General features: G+C 34.6%; 1 protein-coding gene across 10 annotated transcripts in view; it reads right to left on the reverse strand.

Annotated features, from left to right (window-relative positions):
• The window catches only part of LOC307187471 (uncharacterized protein), a 1,029,543-nt gene that overhangs the window by 661,064 nt on the left and 349,234 nt on the right, over nt 1-19,245 (reverse strand). The window contains exon 7 of one of the 10 annotated variants that reach the window (XM_079923568.1): nt 17,151-17,317. The exons of the other annotated variants lie outside the window; for them this stretch is intronic. The gene's annotated coding sequence lies outside the window, so the exon portion shown is untranslated. Of the gene's footprint in view, nt 1-17,150; nt 17,318-19,245 lie in introns of those variants that run through there. 10 annotated transcript variants of the gene reach the window in all.

Consider the following 19,245-nt stretch of genomic DNA (forward strand, 5'->3'; position numbering starts at 1 on the left):
TCACAAGCTAAGCTATGGGGCTTCCCTGGTGGCGCAGTGGTTGAGAGTCCGCCTGCTGATGCAGGGGATGCAGGTTCGTGCCCCGGTCCGGGAGGATCCCACAAGCTGAGCTAAGTTGGACTCCTTTAAGTTCAAATAATTTTAATTAATTACATTCTTTTATTTAAATATTGTATACAAGAATTCATTTTATGCTACTGATTATAGTGCCATTCTGTAGTGTGTCCTCAAGTCAACTACTTAGAATCCTGACTGCTCTCAGAGAAGCTGTGGCTAACCAAATAGCAGCAGTAGGTAGGAAAATGCTTTTAGGAATATCACAAACATATTTACACTTCAGCATAGGGCTTTACTGCATATACTTCTTACGTACTTACAGTAACAATTTTCCAGAGACCATAGTTCTAAAAAATAGCTAGCTGATTTTCTATCATCATTCAGACAAAATTCAGAAGTAGTAAGATAGCATGGAAGGATGGATAAGGTTGAGAGAGAGAGGTAGTAAAAACATGAAAGCAAGTTTTTATATAGGGTGATAGCCTAGTTTATTGTAAGCAAATTCTTAGTTATTTCTATTGTTGATCACACAATATTGAAAACACTGGGCATGGTCATTTAATTCTACTCAATGACTTAGTAAATGTAATGTTCTCCTTTTACCTCATATCCTCCGATTTTGACTAAAATATAGAATCAAGTTTACATGTATGCTCATATGTGAATGAATCTAAGTCTAAGGAGGAATCTACCCCTGTCAATTATTCTTCAGTATTTCTGGAACCTTTAAAAAGACACTACATCCACACACAAACTTGACTGTCAGCTAGAGTCATCACAAGCAGCCAAGATCTCTCTCTCCCTCTTTGACCCTGGCTCTACCTGTAGACATACACTGTGTGACTATATCTGAAGATTAACATTGTTGCCATTATTGATTTCACTGTACCGGTATTACTCTGTAGAATAGGTGTCTTTTAGCAGAATAAAATAAATCATTTATCCATTTACCATCATTTTAAACACACTTAGGTGAAGAAAGCCATAAGACAACAGGCATTCCATGGTGTGATGTACCTTTGAGTACATTAAAATACTTCTGTCTACTTGAGGTTTTATTATTGATCTAAAAGTTTATTTTCTTTTGCAGCATTTTTATCATTCTGTATCATTTTCCAACACTGTATTACGTCCTCAGGCATTAGCTGTCCACTACTCCCAATGCATCATCTCATGCCTGAAGATATTTCTCAAATATGTGTTTCATTACAATGATTTGATCCTTCATTATTGTGAATGTTATCATAGATGATAAAGTTAAGATCAGACCATGAGTTTTTCAGAAGCTCTTGTAAAATTCAGGTCAATTTAAAATGACTATTTTTTAATTTAAATATTTAAAATGGTATTAATTTTCAGACGTCTACCTTAAAGCTGTGTGTCCAGCTTGCCCCACCCTCCTTGGACCAGTGAACTAGCTGGGCATATTTTTCTCATAACAATGATAGAAGCACAAGAGGGCACACCTCTTACATATGCATATTTCAAGCACTGACCAAAGAAGTCTTTCACTCTCCAGTTCATTCTCCCAAGGCTAAGTAATGGAGAATTACACTACCCCAAGAAAAGTGAGGGAAGAGTGAAATATTCTTAAAAATATTCTTAAAATATTCTTAAAAATATTCTTAAAAATATTCTTAAAAATAATCTAATCAGGAGAAGGGCCAATTATATGTTTCAGTTGAGCCAGGATTGTAGCTTGGTGAAAGGGGCAAACATGAAGAGAACTGTAAGATTTAGGATATGCAGAGGGTAATATAAATGGGACATAGGCATGGGCTATGATTAGGTGGAGGGGGTTTGTTGAGGTGTCAAGCATTATTTCTGGGAGTATGAATTCAATAACTTGATGCCTAGTGTGGCTATCCATACGGATAGTGAACAGTGGAAGAGGTGAGGGTGGTTTCCTAGGTGGGAGTGGGGGCTTAAAAGTAATTGTCATCATTTTTATTGTTGTTATTATCATCATTATTATTGTTATTAGTGGTTTGGAAAATTGAAGAGAGTAGATAGTCTTCAGCACTACATTTCCCATGCTTGGTCATAAGTTGACTTAAGGACCCTGAAATCATTCAGCTTTGTCCAGGTCTATCAGCATCTTTTCTTCTACAAAACAGCCCCTATAATATCATCCATCCAGACTTCCCTCTCATCTTGATATTGCCATGGATACCTTAACAGTAAAAATTACTGCATCTATTCACTGTTCTGTGCAGAAATTACCTTAGATCCCATCTCTGCCTTCTGTTTTAAACTAGATGTGTGTGCATGTAGGTATACATAAACACATGTGATTTGCTTTGTTGCACACCTGAAACTAACACAACATTGTAAATCAATTATACTCTAGTATAAGACAAATTTAAAAATTAAAAAAATAAACACATGTGTGCTTCAAGTGAATTTTCCCATTTTCTGTCCCATGGACTTTATATGTATTTTACTCTGATTCCCTAATTAACCACTTTCAGACTAGTAAATTGGTTTGATGTGAACACCAGATTTTGTCACAAATATGTTACTTCTAATATTTCTCTCTTGGTTCATCAATTGCAGCCATAAAGCAGGCATCACGGCATCTCCCATACTAACCCTGGGCTTTGAGATACTCTACCCCCTGTTGGCCTCAGCATCCTGGGCCCCTACTTATCCAGGAGACAGGATAGAAAAGAAATTTTATATAGATTTCCATTTGTTATCTCTAATGTGCCAGAAGGGTTTCCATTTTGATGAAAATCTGAAACATTAGGTTTGGATTACATTTTGGTAAATTTTTTAAAATATAGAATACTTTTACTCTGATAATCATGACAATAAGCTCTGCTTAGAAATCAAAATGAAGCTTAAAAATTGGATTAAGAAAATAAAGCTTACTTCCACTTAAAATGTTTTTGCAACTGAAGTGATCAAATTACATTTTGATCTATTAATGAGCAGTACCACTTAGGTCAGTACCAGCATAAGTGCATCTAGATCACACACACACACAATTTCTGTTTAATTATTTAACATTTTCAGCACAGCTGCACTATGTGAGTATTTATTAATTGCCTGTAAAATCAGCAAAATATGTTCAGTAAGTGCCAGCTTGGCATTGTACATAATCACACATTTGAGCCACAGAGCTGTTTACGTCATTTTATAATCATGCTAATAATTACCAGACAACTAAATTATTCAGCAAACTATAAATGTTACATTTACTTTATCAATTTTGTGTGTTGCCATGGAGATCAAATTGCTACCTCGATCCATAAATTCAGTTCTTTTATAATTTCCATCTTTATCGATATGAATGTGGAATGAAGTAATGACACTGGAAAGCACATGCAAACAAGTTAGTATTTTTTAGGTATGTTTTCTATTCACACAGCTTCTATATGATGCTATGAAAATTTATCAGGTTCTCTCTAACATCTTCAAAGCATTCCTGAGCTGTGAAATTAAAGGGAGAGAAATAAAATAAATCTTTATAAGGTACAATTTCCACCTTCTGTCAGGAACAAACTGATTAGAAAACTCTTTATAGGTTAAACTAACCATTACATTTTTATAGTTCTGTGTATTTCCAAACATAAAGAATAAAGCTTTCTCACTATAAACTATCCTCATACAGTAAACACTAGCATGGTCCACAGCAGCAGTCTATGTAACGATTTATCATATATCTAGTTTCATTTTTCTACAGTATCATTTTTATAGGCCTGCAAATTTCCCTCAGAATATTCCTGCATCTAAAATCGCTTATAACTTAAAACTATCTTGTGATAAATACTGAATGTGTGCCAATCCTTCCCATAAAGCACCCAGCATCCATTTTACACCATTTTCAGTATAAGAAACTTGGGTCATTTAAAGTGAGTTACTCTTTGTGTGGGTAACAGGTATGAAAGAATCCAAAGGTATACTCAGGGCCTTAACATCACTGGAAGATTATAGTTATATTGAAAACTTTAAAACTATATTACAATTTAATCAAATCTTAGCACTTTATATATAGAATTCTAACATGTCAGTGGTCTTTATGGGTGATAGACATCACCAAGCCTCTTGGGCTTATCTGTCCAGTACATATCTGGGGCGATATTCATATTAAAATGCCTCAACGCACTTTTGGCCTGTTTATGAATAGGGCAAGCCTAAGAGACTAGAGATGTCCAAACTTTGGATTGGGTTAGATACATGCTATTCATTAATTCATGCATAAATGTTCATTTATCTAATTGCTGATAAAACATGAATTTTGAAGATACTTGATAAAATAATAATATATTTGTTAAAGATTTATAAGTACTTTTACAGATATTTTTCCAATATATAACTGAATATTCAAAAATTAATAATAACAGTGGTCAAAATTTCAACAAATATTGGGAAAAGGGTATAAGTGAATTCAAGAAACCATAGTAGGAGATGGAATGTTATTAATGCCATAATATAAGAAACAATACTATATAAATTCAAAAGAGAGAAAATTCAAATTCTTTCAAGTTCCTGGGGAGACAAAATTTTTTCTTCATAAAGTTGAGAGCTTCATAGGATAAAATGTAATCAAATATCAAAACATGAGGCCAGATCATACAAGGCAACATTAAATCTTGCCTGGATTATTGATAAAGTCTCCCATCTGATTTTACTGCTTCTAGTCAGCCCCTTTCCAAGCCAAACTCTGTACAGATGTTGGCGACATTTTTCTAGAGAACAAATTATATATATAAGACCATTTCAACACTTAAAATCTGTCTACTGTTCTAAGCTTTCTCTAGAATTAACATTAAAACCATTGATATGACACACAAGTCAATTCAAAATGGTGCCCTTGCTTAACTTTCTTGTTTCCTATCTTGTCATTTTCCCTTCACATTCTATACATACCAGGCATAATGAATTTTTGCTTACTTCTCAAATATATCACATTTAATTTAGCTTCTGGATCTTTGTCTATGTAATCCCTTCTTTCTAAAAATATACTTTACTCTCTCTTTCCCTGGACAATTTCTAGTCAAGCTTTCTGCCTCTGATTATGTGTCAGTCCTTAAAATGTTCCCTAGTACTTGAAAACTGTATTAGGCACCTTCACTATATCCTCATTTAGTACCTGTGCTTCACCCATAATAATACATATAATGCTGAATTTTCTTTCTCTTTTTATTTTTCTGTTTTCTCTATTAGACTATAATATCTTTGAGGGTTTGCAATTCTCAGCTCTGGTATGAAATTTCTCATGGTTTTAGATAATAAGCAAATAAATATTATTACTTATTATTCAATAAACATTAAAATAAAATACAGATTAACAACCCTTCTTCTAATAAAGATCCTCAAGTCTAAAATCTTAAACTTGAAAGAAAAGGAAATTCTTAATGTAAATATCGTCCTCCAGCATTTATGAATCTTATGCAGCTTCAATTATCTGATCCATTAATAAGGCTAAAATATGGAGGGAAATTAATTGTAGTGAAGATTACAATTAATTTGGCACCTAATCAATATATAACTAAGTGAGCAATTGCTCATAAGAAAATACAGTATTTAAAAAATAAGAATCAAGATATTTATAATATTCTTCCTTATGTTATTCATATTTTAGATTAAATTAGGAAAAGATAAGCAAATTATCAGGGAAATGAGATATAAAAATCACTGTGACATACACAAAAGAGTTTCTGTTATTTATTTTATCAATAAAAAGATGAGTTAAAATTGTGTAATACGTTTTAAAGCCATCTTTATATACATTATGGTATACATTATGCTGACTAAATATGTTATTCACATTTTGTACCTAATAGATTACTTCACATCCTAACTCTTCCCCTGTCAACCTTTTCCTCTCTTCAGGTACCATCTTTTTCATTGCTTGCTAACCAACAAACTGCCAAAGTGTCCCTGGAGGCTTCTCTGTAGTGTGGTGAGACAGCCACTCTCTCAGAGAGCCCTGGAACTTTGATACTGATATGTCTCCCTAGGGGCTGCAGTGAAGAAAAATTACTAGTTGTCATTTTTTAAAAGTGCCTTTTAGCTCTTCAGACTATAGTAAATGAATAAAATGACTTAAAATAGTAATAAATTGGGGTTTATCATTAATGTCATCCCTGCAGTGGCATGTCAATATCAAAGGGCACACTAGCAAAGAAAACCACTAATATTAAACTTCAAGCTGAGATACAGATAATATCTGTGCACTTGCTTAACAACTGAGGGGAAAAAATCAAGCATCATGAAGGGAATAACAAGTGATCAGCAGGAAAATTAAGAACCAAAAGGGAACGCATAGAGATTTGGGAAAAGACAAATTCTATGTTTAAATTCAGAATTAGGCCAGAGAGCCCTTTTCTAGTACAGTTGACAATTCAGGTGCTTAGATCAGAATAAAAGGTCTCAGTATAAATTCAAGCTGTGCAAATTTCTACCTGTTGAAAAGTTGGCTCTCTATAAGCACTGCTGTAATCATTAGTTTGGATAAGTCTGGAATTCTACCGTAGATTTATCCAGTTAAAAGACTGGTAATCTCTTTGGAAAGAAGCAATCCTAGATGAATGAAAGTAGGAAAGTTTAGGTGTCACATGGTGACCTTTGTTGAATTACTAGCAACTCAGATCCAAGGCCATATATCTGATTCTTGAGCAAGAGAAGCTGCAACTAGAAATAGAAAAGGCTGCTTCACTAAAAATTCTGCTATCAGAGGCATAAGGAAACACTTCTTTGGGTATAATGCTAAGCAAATGAAGTGAGAGAGGAGAATTATTCTCATTTTAGTGGGAGTACCACATAAACCTTATATGTCAAGAGCACTAGAGTATAGAGTGCAAAACTGGTATGCATTGGAGAGGTATAGCAACTTCTATAGAGAAACTTAGGGCACCTGAGTTTCTCGAGATGGTATGAGACAACACTCTTGATGCAGATAAGTGGCATTATGTACATCTGGCAATTAAGAGGGTTTAATGTATGTGAAAATGCCTAGCACATAGTAAAGCTCAATAAATACCATCATTATATTTTTTCTTCTATCTACATATACACTCACATTGTTTTTCATAACTTTAAACACCATCTATAACCTTAGGATTGACTTTGAAAGTGAAATTAACAGGATTTGCCTGGATTGGCTATGGAGGTTGGTGGAAAGAGAGAGAAAAGTCAAAGATGACTCTAAGGTGCCTTGCCTGACCAAGGAAGGATGGAATAATTTACAGAAATGGAAAAAAAAAGTAGAAATGGGAGCAAAATTTCTGACTAGAATATATTGTTCAATCAAGTATTACAAAGGCAAGCTGAATCTGGAGTCCAAAAGAGCAGTCAATGTTATATATAAATTTAGAACTCATCAAGTATGAGAATTAATGAAATCATCAAAGAAAGGTATGTTGATAAAAAATGAAAAAAGTTCCCAAAGTCTGAGTGCCTGGACACACAAAAGTTTAGAGGTCTGAGAGGTGAGGAAATCAGCAAAAATGGACAATGGTCACAATGGTGTTAAAAGAGAACCTAGGAGGATGCATTGTACTAGAAGCAGAGTAGGAGAAAGTGTTCAACCGCTGACAAATGCTGCTTCTAGACCAAGATGATTTCTCAGAATCAGTCACTGAAGTTAGATAGATGGATAATCATTGGTGACACTGATAAACACATCGTGTATACTGTCCCTTTGTACAAATTAGGAAAAATATGTTGTTTCTGCTGGGTGGATAAAAACCCACTACGGGGTGCATGGTTTGGTGAGTAGAACACAAGTTAGATTTCATCCTCTACATGCTAAGTACCCCTGAGTAGTGAGAACATGGAGAACTGTAAGCTGCAGCCATGCAGATTATGAACTGTTTCAGTGATGTGGTGGGCCTGAGAAAATAACTGGGCAGATTAGAGAGGGAAAATGATGAAATAAACTAGAAATACAATATTAAAGATTTATTAAAAGGAGTTTTGCTTTAAAAAGGATAGAAATAGGGCAGTAGCTGGAGGGAATAGAGGATTTTATTTATTTATTTTTATTTTTAGCAGATGCTGTGAGTGTCCTGTCCATATACCTGCACTTTCATTTTTCTTGTACACACTGATGGCTTTTTATTATGACCTCATTCACTGCCTGACGGCTTTTACTGTTTGCAGGAGCTTATGAGTCTGTTAGGATATGGTGGAGAATAACTACACCAAGGGTCATTATTAACCAATCAGTGTGGATGGATATTGGTAAGTAAATACCCCAGTACCCCAAATTCTTATTTTATGGCTAATGTTCAAACTCAGGGACCTTCTTAGAGTGTGTAAAAAATAATCTCATGTTTTGTAGTAGAGCAAATCAGTACAGCCTGTGGTCATTGGAATGTAGCTGTTACCCCAGTAAATGATTTTTCCTCCACTGCAATTTATTGGGCTGGCCAAAAAGTTCATTCGGTTTTAAGTAAAAAATAAAAGACATTTTTCATTTTCACAAAGAACCAAACGAACTTTTTGGCCAACCCAATACATAGGACACCATAAGCAGTTTGCTTTTACTTGGCAAGAAGAGGAGCATATCGTTCTTCCTTGGGGATGCATCAACTTTTTGCTTTATATCCCATTTCGCTTATAAGGATTTGGCGCTTCACCATCCAACTGAATATCTTTATGCAATCACCAATAGAACTTAGAGACTGGGAGGTAGCAAGCACCTTTGGTGCCTTTGGAACACTCGTGGATGGAAGATAAACCCCATCATAGAACAGGTACTTTCCATCTCAGTGATGTTTCTGAGGCAGGCTGAAAATTTTTCTCCAAAAAAAGAACCAAAGAGGGAAAGCGGTGGGGGGTGGGGGTGAGGCGGGGGGCGGGGTATGAATTGGGAGACTGGGATTGACATGTATACACTAATATGTATAAACTAGATAACTAATAAGAACCTGATGTAGAGCACAGGCAACTCCACTTCGCTGTACAGTAGACACTAACACAACATTGTAAAACAACTATACCCAATTAAAAAAAAAATCACTATATAATTCAATCTACTTAGTTATACTGTTTTTATTAATACAGATATGTGTTTTGGGGATTTTAAAGTGCATTGTTAATGACAATTAACAATCTTTAATAGCATAAATTAAAAATAAATAACTTGACAATTTTAAAATACATTTTTATTTTATACTTAAGTAAAATAGATTCTGTAAAATGGAATTTCCTTAAAGCATGTACATATAACAAGGGAAAAACACACGCTGAAAGATTATATGTTCCACTAATAACAAATGAGAGTTATTTTTTTCCAAGATATAGTGTTAAGGGTTTAAAATATTGAAAATATATTTTTATGTTATTAAACAAGATTTTTATTCCTAATGAAAACATCAAAACATTTATGCAGAGAAGCTAAGCACTTCTAATTTTTAAATCACTGTTATTAGACTGATTTTAGAAGTAGTTTATAAAGAACCAATACCATAGCATAAGCAGTATCCAGGAATAGGAAACCACTTTCAGATATGAATATGAAATAAAATGTTTCTGAAAACTGTAAATCCTTAACTTTTTTCTTAATACTAAATATAAACCTTTTTAAAAACTTGTTATATTTAGTGAATTTCCATCTGATTCTTCTGTGTTGCTCTGGGAGATTAAACAGTTTTTATTTCATCAAAGAATAAAAAACATTATTATCCATTGAGTTAGACATAAATATATGTCAGCATATATCCGAAGGAACAGATTTGTCTTTAATGTTTTATTTTTACACATTTTAATTTATTGTTAGTAATTTGCCTTTAATAAGCTGTACTCTACTTGTCAGAAAGATTATTTAATCAAGTTTTAAATTATAAGTAATATGGGTCAATTATATAAATATATAACAGGTCTTAAAATGGGTTAAAAAAAGGATATCTAACAGCATTCATGTAATATAAATAAACATAATGGCTTAATATAATATGCATATCTATTAGTATATAAATGTAAACTAGTTTTATAATATATGGTGCAAAAATCTGTGAATTTGTACTACAAAACTATGTGGGAGGGCTCCCCTGGTGGCGCAGTGGTTGAGAGTCCGCCTGCCGATGCAGGGGACATGGGTTCGTGCCCCGGTCTGGGAAGATCCCACAAGCCGCGGAGCGGCTAGGCCAGTGAGCCATGGCCCTGAGCCTGCGCGTTCGGAGCCTGCGCATCCGGAGCCTGTGCTCCGCAATGGGAGAGGCCACAACAGTGAGAGGCCCGCGTACCCAAAAAAAAAAAAAAAAAAAATACTATGTGGGAGATAGCTGTTAATTATATTTCATTCTCCTCTTCCCCTACCTCATTAGCTCCAAAAGAGACTTTCTTTGTCACTTTGAATATGATGGCATTTTATCACCTTTATACTTGGATAAGTAATTAATGGCGAGTAGATCACTTTTGTTATCGAGAATCCGAAAATGTTCACGATATCTTTATTGTTTCAAGTTTGGGAACTCAATTATTGGTACATGCAAAATAACTTACACTTCTATTAAAAATTTGTGTGGGCTTCCCTGGTGGCGCAGTGGTTGAGAATCTGCCTGCTAATGCAGGGGACACAGGGAAAAACGGAGCAACTAGGCCCGTGAGGCACAACTACTGAGCCTGCGCGTCTGGAGCCTGTGCTCCGCTGTAACAAGACAGGCCGCGACAGTGAGAGGCCCACGCACTGCGATGAAGAGTGGCCCCTGCTTGCCACAACTAGAGAAAGCCCTTGCACAGAAACAAAGACCCAACACAGCCAAAAATTTAAAAAATTAATTAAAAGAAGGCTCAACATAAATAAAAAAAAAAATTTGTGTTACAGATGAAAGGTGCTGAAAAAACTTTTCCATTCATATCTAACAATATTCTTTATTCATCTTTATCATACAAAAAAAGTATTCCACTTTAAGTTTTAACTGAAGGTATCTTTTAGTCTGGTCAGATTAAGCAGAATGCATAAGCATCTAAGCCTCAGCTTGTAATAAATTTAGGTAATATTCCAGGAGGTTATACTCGTCCATTTGCATCTGCTTCAATGTGAGTAGAGAGGAAAACCTGTCTCCCTAACTGCCTCTTATGCTTCAGTTAAGTTTCTGCTTCTGCATAGAAGCAGAAATCCTAGCCTGGTTTGTTGTGAGCAATCAAATTTTGGCTATGAAGAGAAGAGTAAAAACATTTAATGCCTATTCAAGCCCAGGATAGCATAATTCTTAACTAAAATGTGGTGGTCCTTCTAGGATCAGCACTAAATAATATTCCATTGTATGAATTCACTAGTTGAAGAAAATCTTATTTGCTTTCAGTTCTTGGCCTATATGAATAAAGTTGTTATAAGCATTCTCATGGAGGTTTTTCTGTGAACATAAAATTTCAAATCATCTGGGTAAAAACCTAGAAGAGAGATTGCTAGATCTTTTGGGAAGCTATCAAACTGCCTTCCAAAGTGTCTGCAGTAGTTTGCACTCCCATGAGCAATGAATGCTCTACATCCTCGCCAAAAACATTTATTGTCTGTTTGGGGGATTTTAGATGTTCTAATAGGAGTGTAATGGTATCTTACTGTTGTTTTAACAATTGTTTTATTTGCAATTACCTAATGATAAATGATGAGCTTATTTTCATATACTTATTCATCATCTATGTATCTTATTTAGTGAGACTTCTATTCAGATCTGTTATCCATTTTTAAATTGTGAATTACTTGGTTTTTATTGTTTAGTTTTAAGAGTTCTTTGTTTATTTTGGATACAAGTTCTTTATTATGTATGTTTTCAAGTATTTTTTCTCAGTCTGAGCTTGACCTTTCATTCTCTTGATAGTGTTTTTCACAGAGCAGAAGTTCTAAATTTTAATCAAGTCTGAGCTTAGAAGATGACAGATCAGCAACCAGAAGTCAAAGACTATTTATTTTTATATTAATTTTATATTCTGTTAAGTTACTGAGTAGTTTTAAATTGTGTTAGGTTTATCATCGTTCCCCTTTTGTTTTCTAGCTTTACAATCATATCATCTGAAAGCAGAATTTTACTACCATTAATCTTATTCTTCTAATTGATTTCTCTTGTATGATTGTATTGACTAACAAATCCAAAACAATGTTAAACAGTGGAGGAGACAATGGACATCCTTGTTTTGTCCACACACACTTTAAATACCCATTGACAACTCCTGTACTTGCTACAATTTCCAGTTGATAGCAATTTTTTTCTCTACTGATAAAAATATAATAACTGATATTATTATTTATTATTATCCTATTATTTTCATTATTATTATTCTCTCAAATATATAGAAAAAATAATTATACTACCTGTCAAACTACATCATTGTTCTGTATAAGGCACTCCTCTTGTTTTATTTATTCTTTTAAAAATCGCACTCTTTGTTCTCAATTTATCCTCCCAAAAGCAAATACCCTACTGTACTGAATGCGTATCCTTGTGTTTTATGCATCCATTTAAAAATATGCCAGGATATGCTGTGAGAATAATTTAAATGCACATAAATTTTCTTGTGTTAAGATCACATTCTGTTTCTTACTTTATTCATTAAGCACTGTGTTCTTACAAGTTATTGGTACTGCTGAGTTTATACCTCGCTTGCTGTTTCTCATTTTTTTAGGGATCCAGAGCACACAGCCACTATATTTTATTTATACAATCTGCTCTTAGGGACATAAAGATCACTTTCAACTCCCCACTTCATTATGTTTGGCATTTTATGGTCCTGTTTGTGATATATACAGCTAGGTATGAAATAAATGTATACAGAGCATAAATATAAATAATCTGAAAATGTACTGCAGTGTTGCACCTTAGAATGGCCCAAACAGTATAAACTCCCACAAACTGCATGAACAGTCCAGTTTTCCAAAAGTCTTACCACCTCTTGACACTATCTATTTAATTCTTGCTAACCCAAAGGCCGTAAATGGGTAGCACCTTTTTAAACATTTTAATTTTTCTAATTATTTATGAGTTTAAATAGTTATTCATATACCTGCTAGTCATTTGTGTTTTCCTTTCTGGGAATTACCTGTTTGTACCTTTGCTCGACTTTTTTTTTTCTGTTGGATTTCTTGTCCTTCATTTGTTGATTTTCAAGTGCTTCTTCTGTATTCTATCAACTCAGTGCTGGTTTAATATAGTGAACGTGTTCTCTTTCGATTGTTTGGTTATCCATTATCTCTGTCCACAGTGTTTTTGTTAAACCAAAATCCTTAATTTGGGTGAGAAGAAATCCATCTATTTTTCACTTACTGTTGTTACTTCTTAATTAATTAATTCTAACTCAATACGTATTTCTTATATTTAATATATATAATGATAAATTTCCTATTGAGTTATTTAATTCATCTGGAGTTGGGTGATATTTTTATAGTAAGTACGTAAATGAGTCAAGATATTTTACTTAAAATTTTACTCCCCCTATTGCATTTTTGTCTGGCTGAAGTAGATCTTTTAAAAGATCTCTTAGTGAAGCTCGGCAAGGTAAGTTTGCTTTACCAAGGGTATGTCTCACAGTGTATCCTCAAGGTCTTTGAACTGTCCTCTCATAATTCTTACCAGTGTACAGTGTCTGGGTGATTGTCTCAGAAAGATCAACCAAGTCATCATTTCTTATTTCAAGCATGACTAATATAGCTTTTATCCCAGACATTATTTTATAATTTTAATTATATATGTATGTATACACACATACACACACACACACACACACACACACACACACACATATATGTATGGTTTCCAAGTCTTTTTTTTTTCACTGCTACCTGACAACTTGGCTAGGCCAAAACACCCAGATTAATTTGTCAAACAGTGTTCTAGATGTTTATTTGAAGTTATTTTTTTGGATGGGATTAACATTTTTTTCCAGTTTCTTTGAGAAATAATTGATATATATCACTGTATAAGTTTAAGATACACAGCATGATGATCTAATTTTTCATTTATTGTGAAATGACTGCCACAATAGATTCAGCTATCATCCATCATCTCATAGATACAATAAAAAGAAAAGAAAAACAATTTCTTTTTGTGGTGACAGTTCTTAGGATCTACTCTCTTAACATCTTGTCTACAAATCATACAGCAGTGTTAACTATAGTCATCGTATTGTATTTTAAATCTTTTACTTGTCTTATAGCTTGAAGTTTGTACCTTTTGACCACCTTCCTCCAATTCTCCCTCCCCCACCCTCCCTTTACCTCTGGTAACAAGTTTGATCTCTTTTTCTATGAGTTTGTTTGCTTTTGTTTTTTTCAGATTACAAATATTAGTGACATTTGTCTTTCTCTGTCTGACTTATTTCACTTAGCATAATGCCTTCGAGGTCCGTCCATGTTGTCAAAAGTGGTAAGATTTCCTCATTTTTTATGGCTGATGGGATTAACATTTAAATCAGTAGGCTCTGAGTAAATCAAATTGTCTTCCATAATGTCAGTGGGCCTTATCCATTCAGTTGAGGTCCTTAAGAAAAAACACTGACCTCCCCCTAAAAGCAAGGAATCCTACCAGCCAAATGTCTCTGGACTTCAACTGCAAGTCTTTCTTGGGTCTCCAGTTTGCTGTCCTGCCCTGAAGATTTTGCATTTATCAGACTCCACAATAACATGAGCCAATTCCTCAAAATAATCTCAATAAATCTTTCTATTTTACTCTCTCTATCCTTCCTTCTCTCTTTCTCTCTCTCTCTCTCTCTCTCTCATTTTGTGTGTGTGTGTATTAAAATATGAAATAAACAACACTGCCAGACTCAGAATGAATAGGAATCAACTGAAGAGTGAATGAGTAAATATACAAATATAATTATATTTGTACTTTATATTTGTTAAGAAAGAGGATGGTAGAATACAGCAAATAAGAAATTATCATAATTCGACAGCTAAATAGGGTATGTCTGGTCATCTTATGAGTTTAGGGAACACTTAATGGAGGATGTGGGATTTTAAGAGCTGCATGAAAGAGGAAACAAGAGAGCTGAGTAGGCTAATAAAACAAAGAATTTCTTTTACCATATTATTTCACATATTAGTATTTACCTCTCTGTTGGTTTTGCAGCAGTCTGCCTTATGATGAGCTCTTTTTTGCTTACATAAGTATTTCTGAAGTTATAAACTCTTTAAGATGGTTTGACAAAAGGAAAAAAGCCTTCTCCTAACTAGAATTTCAAAGTTGTTTTGTTTTAACCATTCTTTTTCCCTTGTCTTTAGAAGAAAGGCTAAAGAATATTATCTGCTATGAGAGTTTTCTATCAGAAGGAAACTTGTATGCCCTAGTGGAAAACACGGTTGATGCCATTCACTCCCTTAAGACTTGTGATGTGAATAAATGCTAAGAATATATTAGATATACATTTAAATTGGTCTGGGTCAATTGGTTTTGGGAGAAAAAAAAGTAAGCCTTATAGATATTGTGTTCTTTATCTTCCTTTATGAGTGTTACTTCTGCAGAGATGTTCACTTCCTGATGATGCCATTACTTTAGCAATAGTTGGATTAAAAAGCTTCCTGGCTGAGATCTTGAACTGGGCATCAGAGGGATGGCTGAACTGATGATTTTAAAGAGTCCATAAACCATGAACTGATATGATACCTCAGATATCTGGCACTGTGATGTGGTGAAAAGAACAAGAAATTTTAAGTCATACTATATTGATTCTGTGTCTGATCTGTCATTTATACTAGTTGTATAAGCCTAACTTCCAAAAGCATCTGTCTCAGTTGGTAAAATGTGGATAAACAATGCAGCCTGTCTGTTGTGACTGTATATTGAGAGAAGAAATATAAAGCACGCACTAAAAATTAATTATATTTTCTCCCCTCTGTCAAATAAACGCTAACTAGGAAAGACTTAGTCATTTTGGTATTTACAAGACATTGAAATATAATTTTTAAGATACTGAAACATAATTACCTCACTGATGAATCAGATAATGGAAAACACACACAATTTCTCAGTCTTTCACAGCAACAACAACAACATTATCTTCAAGGATTATTTCAACAGTGTATTCCCACATCTTTCCTTCTTCAGTAATAGCTCAATTTTGAAACTAACAATGGTTTCTTTATTTATCATTAACATTACTACTTTAGGCTCTTATTACTGAATTGATGAATTCCACATTATATAATATGAGGATCAGTAAAGAAAAAATTTAAATATATGTCTATATTTTATAAACTAGTATATAAATATTTATAAGTAAACTATTTTATAAATATCTCTTGTCTTTACTGTTTTTCAAGCTCTTTCAGCTACAGTCTAAGATTGCATCACTGATTTATTCAACTCCTTTGGTTTAATGTACAATGGCATATCTACTTACCAACATAGCACATATCCTGATTGACAACATTGAATAGTCATTGGCATATCACTTTATGGCTTTAAAAGAAATATGTGTCCTGCTTAAAGTCACAAAAACTCAACTGAATAACAAACATGCAGTGACCATATCATTACATGATATCAAAACCACTTTTTCTAGCAATACAGAAAATTTTCCCAAGTTCTTGTATATGCAACTAAAATTTCTCTCATGGCATTTTATTTTTAATCTTCAAAGGAAATAGAGCATATTAGTTATTTAAATGTTCAGAATGGCAGAAGGAATATATTAGGCTGCTTCCAGTAACAAACCTTTCAAAAAACCTTTATAAAGAAACTTTTTGAACTAGCAAAAAATGAATTATTAAATGGCAGAAGCAAAGCAAGACTTGAGAGACATTGTGTTACCATAATAATGATAATGCTATCGTTTATCTTAATTCTCAGAACAGGCACTATTTTCCCTATTTTCACAGATGGAGAAACTGAGACATAGAGAGGCTAAGAAACTTGCCAAGGGCCAATGCAACACTAACTGTTGGAGCTGGGATTCAAACCCAGTAATCTGGCTCTGGAATCCGACCTTTTAAGCTCTATGCAGCCTCACATGTGCACCACAAAACTTACACCAAAAATACATGTGAAAACATCACCCAAGCTTCCTGACACATAACAATGTTTAGAGAATCTTAACATACAAACCAAAGCTTCTTTCAGTGACATAATCTACTACCATGGAGATTTTTAATACCAGGACTCCTTCATAGTTTCTGAAAATAATTAGGAAAAACTCACAGTTGGAAAGAGAGTGGTTGAGAACTTCTACTTTCTGGTCCCACACGTAAACAGCTCAGAAGTCGTCACTCAGATCCCCACAACAAGAAAAAAGGCGAACAAACTGAAAATCAACATCTCTTTGTAGATTCATCAGAGAACTGAGGCCTCAGGGGCAAACTACTGCCCAGAATCTGGAGAGACAGAAAGACCGATACAGAGAAGCATAGTTTACCAGGAGCAAAACCCAGGAGTAGTCACCAGCACCTGGAGTCAGTATCACAGCTGAAGCCAATATCAGTGGGATGACTTTAAATGGTAATTGATGAATTGTTGTAGGCTCAGGGTAGACTAGCTTGAAAGTTAAAAACTCTGTAGAGGCCCAGTATTAGCCCCCTCACCCTCCCAGTTTCTTTTCTTTTTTCTTTTTATTGGAGTATAGTTGACTTAACAATGTTGTGTTAGTTTCAGGTGTACAGCAAAGTGAATCCTTTTATATATATATATATATATATATATATATATATATATATATATATCTCCATTCTTTTTCAGATTCTCTTCCCATGTAGGTTATTACAGAATATTGAGCAGAGGTCCCTGTGCTATACAGTAGGTCCTTATTAGTAATCTATTCAATATATTCAATATATTGTAGTGTCTATATGTTAATCCCAATCTCCCAGTTTATCACTTTCCCCCCACATTTCCCTTTTGGTAACCATAAGTTTGACTTTGAGATCTGTCAGTTTCTGTTCTGTAAATAAATTCATTTGTAACATTTTTCATTAGATTCCACATACAAGTGATAGCATATGATATCTGTCTTTCTCTGTCTGACTTACTTCACTTAGTATGATAATCTCTAGGTCCATCCATGTTGCTGCAAATGGCATTATTTTGTTCTTTTTATGGCTGAGTAATATTCCATTGTATATATGTACCACATCTTATTTATCTATTCCTCTGGGGCTTTTTAAAATAAATTTATGTGTTTGTTTATTTTATTTTTGGCTGCACTGGGTCCTCATTGCTGCACACAGACTTTCTTTTAGTTGCGGTGAGTGGGGGCTACACTTCATTATGGTCTGTGGGCTTCTCATTGCGGTGACTTCTCTTGTTGAGGAGCATGGGCTCTAGGCACACAGACTTCAGTAGTTGTGGCACGCTGGCTCAGCAGTTGCAGCATGTGGGCTCTAGAACACAGGCTTCAGTAGTTGTGGCCTATGGGCTTTAGTTGCTCTGTAGCATGCGGGATCTTCCCAGACCAGGTCTCAAACCCATGTCCCCTGCACTGGCAGGCAGATTCTTAACCACTGCACCACCAGGGAAGCCCCTCCATTGCTCTGTTGATGGACATTTAGGTTGCTTCCGTGTCCTGGCTATTGTAAACAGTGCTGCAAGGAACACTGGGGTGCATGTATCTTTTCGAATTACAGTTTTCTCCAGGTATATGTCCAGGAGTGGGATTGCCAGATCATATGGTAACTCTGTTTTTAGTTTCTTATGGAACCTCCATACTGTCCTCCATAATGGTTGTACCAATTTACATCCCCACCGACAGTGTAAGAGGATTTCCTTTTCTCCACACCCTCCCCAGCATTTATTGTTTGTAGATTTATTGATGATGGCCATTCTGACCGGTGTGAGGCAATACCTCATTGTAGTTTTGATTTGCATTTCTCTGATAATTAGTGATGTTGAGCATCTTTTCATGTGTGTTTTGGCCTTCTGTATGTCCTCCAGGACGCCTATTTCTGTCACTGTAAAGTTAGAGAAAAATCCCTTTGTACATCATGCAGAAGGAGGGGAAAAGTAACCTTTTGAAATACACTCAGAGCTCTCCATTCTCCCCTCAAGGGAACCTATTGTACCACAGCCTAAACCTACTGGGGTTTTTACCAAAGATTAACCAAACTGGGAAAGAAAAATACCCAGTTCAAGCTCATTTAAAGACTTTGATACCTAATCATCGGATTATAGAACAATTCTCCTCCACCTACACCTTACTGCTATATCCGCAGGGCTCTGTTATAATAACAAGGAATTGAAGCTAAAAGAAAAGCAAGCCTCAGACTCTAATGAATCTTTAGAAAAACTCAAAACAACAGAAGAATCAGAA

Source organism: Stenella coeruleoalba, assembly GCF_951394435.1.
Source record: "Stenella coeruleoalba genome assembly, chromosome: 6".
NCBI lineage: Eukaryota > Metazoa > Chordata > Mammalia > Artiodactyla > Delphinidae > Stenella > Stenella coeruleoalba.